The sequence below is a fragment of the Pelobates fuscus genome, chromosome 9, assembly GCF_036172605.1.
Source record: "Pelobates fuscus isolate aPelFus1 chromosome 9, aPelFus1.pri, whole genome shotgun sequence".
Lineage (NCBI taxonomy): Eukaryota > Metazoa > Chordata > Amphibia > Anura > Pelobatidae > Pelobates > Pelobates fuscus.
In genome coordinates this window covers 15,264,167-15,273,311 of record NC_086325.1, presented here as the reverse complement: position 1 = coordinate 15,273,311, position 9,145 = coordinate 15,264,167, and the positions used below count along the sequence as shown (strand labels likewise).

General features: G+C 43.2%; 1 protein-coding gene across 1 annotated transcript in view; it reads left to right on the top strand.

The window, feature by feature from the left end:
• The first annotated feature begins 967 nt into the window (after positions 1–967).
• Positions 968–9,145, top strand: part of SPRED3 (sprouty related EVH1 domain containing 3) — a 33,159-nt gene continuing 24,981 nt past the window's right edge. Inside the window, exon 1 of the mRNA XM_063433224.1 lies at positions 968–1,345. The gene's annotated coding sequence lies outside the window, so the exon portion shown is untranslated. The remainder of the gene's footprint in view (positions 1,346–9,145) is intronic.

Sequence of the window (9,145 nt, the reverse complement as noted above, 5' to 3'; positions counted from 1 at the left end):
TATACACTGGGGAGTAAAGTGATTATAGCAATCCCCAGAGTATAGTTCTCCAATCCCCCAAACATGAGCCGAAACTTCATGAAGGTACACGATGATCTGCTTTAATTGGCACCAAAGGACTTTCTTTTATACAAGTTTTACACACAAAGTACTACCCACATGATTTTGTAGAACAGCCAATCAAACACGTACAATACAGTGAAACACTCATTCCAGCAAAATCCTCCCCTCTGCCTGTGATATAATTACCGAACACAATGGGTTAACATAATTATCACAGGCAGGAAAATACACAGTTTCATACGAAATTCATAACTCAAAAAATATACATACAATCTCCATAAAAGTTACATATTATTAATCAGCATACTTCAAATACAAACATACCCAAAAATCAGACAGTTCCCTCCAGTGGGAAAAAAGTTAGCTGTAAGTCCTTTATGACCGACCGCAAGCATGCTATCCTGCCCAAAACAGTTCCAGAGAATCAGACTGTGCGGCTGGTCTATTTCACATGTTAAGGTCCGTTCAAACAGACGAACGACAACCATTCGAATTAACAAATGAACTGTTGAACGGCGTTCGAATTGTTGAACAGAGTTCAAATTGTCGAATGCATTAGTTCCAGGGAAGGTAAAACTTCATCGGTGTTCGTGCTGTTTTGTAGCCGATTTTAGTTCCATAAATTTGACGGCACACACCGCTGAACGCGTTTGACTAAATAAAGATGAGCGCCGCCACATGTTCGACTGTACGACTGTACCAGCGGTCGGCAATTAACCTGCAGTAACACCCCAGTCTGGCAGGTAAATTAGCCGCACACTTCCACTTCTGTGTGGTCCACCGGTACAGTAATTAGTTCGGTAAGCCCCAATAACCAAACCAAATAGAAAAATGACATTCACAACGTATTTTAACAGTCTGGGGACACAGTCTTAAAGGGGCATTGTCCCAAAAAGTCCCAAATATGCCCACATATAGTTTTTAAAGGGCTATACACCCCAGGGCCATAGTCATGAGGCAGGCAATCAGGCTCCTCCAAAAGCCAGGAGCAAAGGGCAGGTGGTCACATAAAACCCAGTAACAAAAGGCAGTTTGTCACACTGCTCTGTTACTAGATGCACTCGATTAGGATTTAATATCCAAGGGCATATTTTACCACTTATTTCTTTGTCTTCACAGCCTCCTAATTGGTTGCACATCAGTCCACATCGGTCCTTCACACTCTCGAAAGGATGTGTGCATGTTTTATTCCAAGTTCCATTGTTGGATAATCCTGGAGTCACTGTTCTTCTCATCTAGTTGATCGTCTGCTTTGGTCTTGTTGGAATGTTCGTCGGCACCAGTACGAAAGAGGAGTGGCTTAAGGTCACATGGGACATTATAGTGCAAGTAGCATTCCTATTGGTTAATATGTTGTATTATGGTTAACCCTCTAGGGTACATGTATTTTTTCTTTAAATATTTACAGTATCCTTTCTTTGCTGCTGAGGATTAAAAAAAAGAGAGAAAGCATAATATGAGCCTCCATGTCCTTAATAAAAACATGACTTTACGTCATGAAATTAGTAAAATCTGGTAATTTTTGTCTCATACAGTACATAACAAAAAGAGATAAGAAAAATATACCCTGGGAATTTAAAACTGTCTTTATTCAGTAGATAAAATTATACCAACCATGCATGGCTAAATCCCTGTAATGTGCCAAGTGTCCCCAAAGCCTCCAATCCTGATAGCTATAATTTAGTCATATAGTTTGACCTACAACGGTTGCTGTATTGTTATGGTGACTGCCATTTTCATTCCATTTTTGGATATATAGAGTGACAGAATAGAGTCCTGAAAGAGGAATTTGTTTCTCTGCCGAATGCACACATGTATTTAAATAATACTCCAAGCACCATAGTCTCCTGCTGCCATCCCATGGTAAGCTCTGAAACAGTTTTACACTTACCTTCTGATCTGCACTAATATGCTATTGCAAAAGTTCACACTTCTATACTAGCATACCGTTTTTGGATATTATTCATTGGCTGCAGGCTGTCAGCTGACACTCAGCCAATGAATAATGTCCATAGTTGGTACACTAAGACAGAAGTATGAACTGAAAGCACTGTAAGTGCCCAACAGAGGCATGTAAGTACCAAACAGCTCATAAACAGTTTCATAGCTTACCTTGCCTCTAGAGAGTGCTGCAGTGGTTATTGTGCTTACAGTGTCCCTTTAAGCAAAGGGGTAAGTTATTGAGACTTTATGAACTAATAGGGTTAGCCCATTTACACACATTTGTTGAGAGGCAATGGGTCAAGTAGCTTGCTTACTAGTGTGCAGCCTGTCTCATTGGCTAGTATTTTTTTTTCTATAAGCCCTCCTCATTGGCTAGTCATTTAAACCTGTATAGGTTTCAGATTCCTAGGTCTAAACATGACTCTATCTGAGGGGACAGCATTATCTCTGAGATGTCCTTGTCTGGCTGGTAATTGTCTCCTGAGGATGCCTCTTTGAGCTGGTGGGAATCGCCTGTCACTTTGGACTACCAGTTGTCTAGTGAGAATGTCTCCTATTAGGCTGTTAACTGTCTCCTGTGGATAGATTTCTCAGTGGTTGGCTGTCATTACTATTTTCCTCTGTGTTGTTAAGTGTGTCCTAAGTAAATCTCTTTGGATAGATAGCAACATATAAAACAGATTCCTATTTTAGTTGCAAGCAGTCCTTTCATGTTTGGCCTCTCTAGGCGGGTACCTATCTTCCAAGGATGTCATTCTGCACTACTTACTGTCTCCAGAGAATCTCTTTCTGGTCTGGTAGATGTCGTTTGATGCTACAGCGCTCTACTGCTGGTAAACTCATGGAAATGTCTTCTTCGGCTGCTAGCTGTTTCTTAATAAATGTTTGGCCAGACAGTACTCACTGTATTAAGATGATTAGCCGTACAGGATTCACAGGATGAAGATGTTTGGCCACACAGAATGAAGATGTTTGGCCATACAAAACTCATTGAACTATGATGTATGGCCCAGCAGGACTCTAAAGATGGGGATGCATAGCTATAAATGACTGACAAATTGATAATGTTTAGCCCCAGATGATATGCAGGTATACAGGACTCAAGGGAAGAAGATGTTTAATCACATATAACTTAGAAGATGAAACTGTTTTACCATTTAATACTCAGATATAGATATTTAATTATACATAACAGGATGAACATATTTGGCCATACAGGGCTCATGTGATAAAGATGTTTGATCACCTAGGACTTACAGGATGTAGATTTTTGGCTATACATGACATACAGTGCTCATGGGATAAAGATGTTTGGTCAAACAGAATTCTTAAGCTTGAGATGCATGCTGTGACGAACTGAGCCTAGCCACATGTTCTTGGAGGGGCCTGCTTTCCAGCCTCCTGCAAAAAGACTATGGACCAGGTCAGCGACTGTAAAGACCCATATTTAATTCCCCCTGGTTCCCCTGGTTCGGCACTTTCCATAGAATCGAACGCTAGCTCACTGGCGGCCATTCACATGGACCAAAACCGCGAATAGACTTCAGGGGGACTTAGCTGCGAATGCCCTGGAACTATTTTCGGCATGAAAAGTTTGTGGTTGCCAGTCAGTCCCCCAGCGGTACTTAGCCGCGATTCTATGGAACTGTTTTGGGCATGGGACCATGCGTGCGGTTGGCCAAAACCATGACTTCTAGGAAATTCCTGAACCCCCATCCCCTGGGGATTTTGTGTATTTTAAGGCACTTTTGGGGTGTTTGGGAAATGTGTGTTTTTATGTTTGGAGATAATTGAGTTTAGTATAATGCTTGACTCAATTATCTCCCATAGGGGAGGGATTTACCTATTTTGTATGGGAGGGTCCTGGACCTGAGAGCCAATGTGATTGTGTATTTGTTTCTACTGTGGTTTACGCTCAGGACCAGGGGGGAGTGCCCCTTGCATTGGGACTGTCATAAAAGGCCAGTTGTGGCTGCCATAAAACAAGATTAATTTTAACCTTCATGAAGTCTAGGCTCATCTAGGGGATTGGAGAGCTATATTCACACTCTGGGGATTGCTATAATCACTATACTCCCTTGCATCACAACGATTGCTCATATAAGAGCAGCCTGCTTTGCTCTCTGGACTAGGAGAGGTCTACCCACTGGAAGCTGGATCCTGGTCTTGGGTCCAGGGTGGGTGAGGGACAGCGAGGTTTACGGTGGTTATGGTGTTCCAGTGCAGTGCTTAGGGTGCTTGCAAGTAGTAGGAAGCAGCGATTGACAGAAGTACCTGGTCGGGGTGCCAGGCGGTCCGTCACATATGCCTATACAGGACTCACAGAATGGAGATGCTTGGTCATAGATGAAGCATGGGATAAAGATGTGTGGTCATACAGGACTAAAGGATAGAAAATTATTAAATGAAGATGTTTGGCCACACAAGACTTGGAATGAGGATTTTTGCCTGTACCAGAGCCCTAGTCCTAGCTGGGACTCTCCTCCACTGGGTATTCCTATATATACTCAGGGACAAGCAACAAAATCCAATGGAACAGCCAAACGCAATAAAATAATCCAGGAATCTCCGACCTCATCCACAGCAACTGGACGACACTCAGCTCTGGGGGTATATCTGATTTTTATTGTCACATACACAGCTTTTATGCCATCTCCCTTGCAAGGGGCTTCACAGGCAGAAAATGCAAGGGTTTCAATCCCAGGATCCTTTGTGCCTAAGAGGTAATTGCCTGAGTAAACTCCTCCAATTTAATTATCTCCCAAGCACAAAGAATCCCAAAAATATCCCGTACCCCAAAAGTCCCCCAACCATACATAGGAACCCCACAAAAACATTCCCTGATAGCCCCGATCTGAGTGCCCAACATATTCAAGAACCACTCAGATTGGTTCGGTAGAATGGGAACGGCATCGTGTGGAAGATTTGAGCGGCCAGACATGAGGTGGTAGCCAAAATTAGTTCCAGGAGAATAGGTGCCCTGGCCGGTCTCTGTTCGTGAGGTCCCTGTGCGAAAACCATACATGGGAATATCTTACTTTCCTTATACGAATGCTCCCCCTGTTTGGTACTTTATATTTCCCGAACACCGTTTGTGTTGGTGGTCGGGAAACAGAATGGGCAGCGGTCGGCAGTTTACTGGTGTTTGCAAGAGTGCCAAGCTGAAAATAGTCCCAGGCACTCGACGACCAAGTACAGCTGCCCTCGTTCGGGAGACAAGATGGCCGCCACCCTCCGAGCCACATGTTCAGTTTTACCCAGGAGAGCATTAATTAATTGTTTCCCTTGCGGTTTCACACTTAAGTGGTTGGTGTTAACGTTCTAATGGGGTACTGGGTGGTCCTTGTTCGGGAGATGAATGAAGTCTCCCGAACTACACGAAATAACTGGTAAAACCCACGAAATAACAAGGGGGGAAGATACGGACAGCCAATATAGGGAATAAAAAGTAACTTGCACATGCCCATTCCGCTACAATGCCCTATCGTGGTTTCTGTTTAGTAATAAGTTTAGTGCTTCCTGCAACTGTCTTGAGATTTACCATTATTGACCTTGGCTTAGTTTTGACATTCTTATCTTCTGGTATCCTGAACCGGCTTGTATATTAACCTGTGTATTTCTGGCATACTGACCTGGCTTTTATATTGACCTGTGTATTTCTATTATCCTTATCCGGCTTGTGTCCGTATCTCTGTATTCTTAACCTCGGCTATTCTTGACTTTGATTCTCTCTTGTAAATCGTTAAATCTGGCCATTCTAACGCCCGGTAATACGTATTTTGGACCCTCACATTGTGGGTATCCTTTTTCCTGTGTGTAAGAGTAACAGTAACCATGACAGCAATCTGATTTTTGTGTACTCCCAATAAACTTTTTTTGTGCAAATTAACTTATTATAGTACTTATTTTGATGAGTGCAGCACTCACTTAAATGTTTTGTTTGGCCGTACAAAACTCACATATTAACCCCTTAAGGACACATGACGGATATATTTCGTCATGATTCCGTTTTATTCCAGAAGTTGTGTCCTTAAGGGGTTAAAGATGTTTGGTCATTCAGAACTCACAGAATAAAGATGTTTCACCATATGGCAATCTTGGAATAGAGATGCTTCACTATACAGGAATCACAGAATAAAGATTCTCATAGGACTCATAATATTAAGAACAAACAAACTTGGACATTCAGAGCGGGATGAAGATGTTTGGCCATACAGGACTCACAGTATGAAGGTTTGTGGCCATACAGGACTGACAGAATGAGATATTCAACCATACAGGACTCACAAAATGAAGATACTTGACCATACACTGCTCATGGGATTAAGATGTTTGGCCAAACAGAATTTTTCAGACGGAAATGCATGCCTATACAGGACTCACAGTATGGAGATGTTTGGACATAGATTTAACAAAGGATAATGATATATGGTAATTTAGAGTGTCAGGGTATTTATATCGGCAGACATATTGTGCTATGATAGAAATTACAATGTATATTGTCTGAATCATTCTGAACAGATCAGACTCCATTTTGTTAAGAAAAAACGGGTCGCAAGAGTATTCTGAGAACGGACAGCAACTGAAATAGCCTGCCCTTCGGTAGGTCCCCGCACAGAACTCAAGCTGGTTTTAGCTCATCTTGTGCCATTACAGAGAGAACATATCTGAAGCATATCAGACTGGTCCCACCCATACGGCTAGTCCAGATCCGAAATGCCAGCAAGTTCTCTCTGCACGAGAGATACAGCAACCCCAGACGATCGTTTCAGCCTTGTTAGGCATCATCAGTGAGGCATAGCTAATATCTCTCTAGGCACCGTGAGCAAGGGGTCCACGTCTGGATTACCCTTTAAACTTATGGAGAGAAAAAACGGGTCGCAAGAGTATTCTGAGAACGGACAGCAACTGAAATAGCCTGCCCTTCGGTAGGTCCCCGCACAGAACTCAAGCTGGTTTTAGCTCATCTTGTGCCATTACAGAGAGAACATATCTGAAGCATATCAGACTGGTCCCACCCATACGGCTAGTCCAGATCCGAAATGCCAGCAAGTTCTCTCTGCACGAGAGATACAGCAACCCCAGACGATCGTTTCAGCCTTGTTAGGCATCATCAGTGAGGCATAGCTAATATCTCTCTAGGCACCGTGAGCAAGGGGTCCACGTCTGGATTACCCTTTAAACTTATGGAGAGAAAAAACGGGTCGCAAGAGTATTCTGAGAACGGACAGCAACTGAAATAGCCTGCCCTTCGGTAGGTCCCCGCACAGAACTCAAGCTGGTTTTAGCTCATCTTGCGCCATTACAGAGAGAACATATCTGAAGCATATCAGACTGGTCCCACCCATACGGCTAGTCCAGATCCGAAATGCCAGCAAGTTCTCTCTGCACGAGAGATACAGCAACCCCAGACGATCGTTTCAGCCTTGTTAGGCATCATCAGTGAGGCATAGCTAATATCTCTCTAGGCACCGTGAGCAAGGGGTCCACGTCTGGATTACCCTTTAAACTTATGGAGAGAAAAAACAGGTCGCAAGAGTATTCTGAGAACGGACAGCAACTGAAATAGCCTGCCCTTCGGTAGGTCCCCGCACAGAACTCAAGCTGGTTTTAGCTCATCTTGTGCCATTACAGAGAGAACATATCTGAAGCATATCAGACTGGTCCCACCCATACGGCTAGTCCAGATCCGAAATGCCAGCAAGTTCTCTCTGCACGAGAGATACAGCAACCCCAGACGATCGTTTCAGCCTTGTTAGGCATCATCAGTGAGGCATAGCTAATATCTCTCTAGGCACCGTGAGCAAGGGGTCCACGTCTGGATTACCCTTTAAACTTATGGAGAGAAAAAACGGGTCGCAAGAGTATTCTGAGAACGGACAGCAACTGAAATAGCCTGCCCTTCGGTAGGTCCCCGCACAGAACTCAAGCTGGTTTTAGCTCATCTTGTGCCATTACAGAGAGAACATATCTGAAGCATATCAGACTGGTCCCACCCATACGGCTAGTCCAGATCCGAAATGCCAGCAAGTTCTCTCTGCACGAGAGATACAGCAACCCCAGACGATCGTTTCAGCCTTGTTAGGCATCATCAGTGAGGCATAGCTAATATCTCTCTAGGCACCGTGAGCAAGGGGTCCACGTCTGGATTACCCTTTAAACTTATGGAGAGAAAAAACGGGTCACAAGAGTATTCTGAGAACGGACAGCAACTGAAATAGCCTGCCCTTCGGTAGGTCCCCGCACAGAACTCAAGCTGGTTTTAGCTCATCTTGTGCCATTACAGAGAGAACATATCTGAAGCATATCAGACTGGTCCCACCCATACGGCTAGTCCAGATCCGAAATGCCAGCAAGTTCTCTCTGCACGAGAGATACAGCAACCCCAGACGATCGTTTCAGCCTTGTTAGGCATCATCAGTGAGGCATAGCTAATATCTCTCTAGGCACCGTGAGCAAGGGGTCCACGTCTGGATTACCCTTTAAACTTATGGAGAGAAAAAACGGGTCGCAAGAGTATTCTGAGAACGGACAGCAACTGAAATAGCCTGCCCTTTTGTTATTTTCAAGTTAACAAAAGACACAAGATTTCGATCCCTTCTGTAAAACTAACCACTTTGCCAGAAGCTAAAGGAATGCTTAGTATATACAAACCTGTTGATAAGAAATGAGAACGGGGGATGGACAGACTGTCTAAATGCTAATGGAATATAATCAATTCTAAACCCAGACATTTGTGACAGAGAAGATTAAATAATGTAATTTTACTTTCGATATTGTATAACGTCCCATTGTAAGTTTAGGGGTCATACTTAGTTATAACTGTCATATTAGAAATTATAGCAGAATTTGCCAGACATAGTCTGAAGAAAGCCCAAAGAAACTCTTGAACTGACAGAAAACTTAAGTTATAGACAACTATACGGATAAGGTAAATGACGTCAAAATAGCCACCAGGAAAAGTTAACTCTTTCCTGGATAGGAATGTTTAGTGGGACGAGACTGCCCTCTATAGACCAAATACTTAAATTGCTATCTGGAAGGTAACCACACCTCCAGTTTTCTATTGGTCTATCACCTGGTGACGAACAGATAATTTTTCCCTTTAAAATTTAAGACAAAGGGAAGAGAAAGGAGA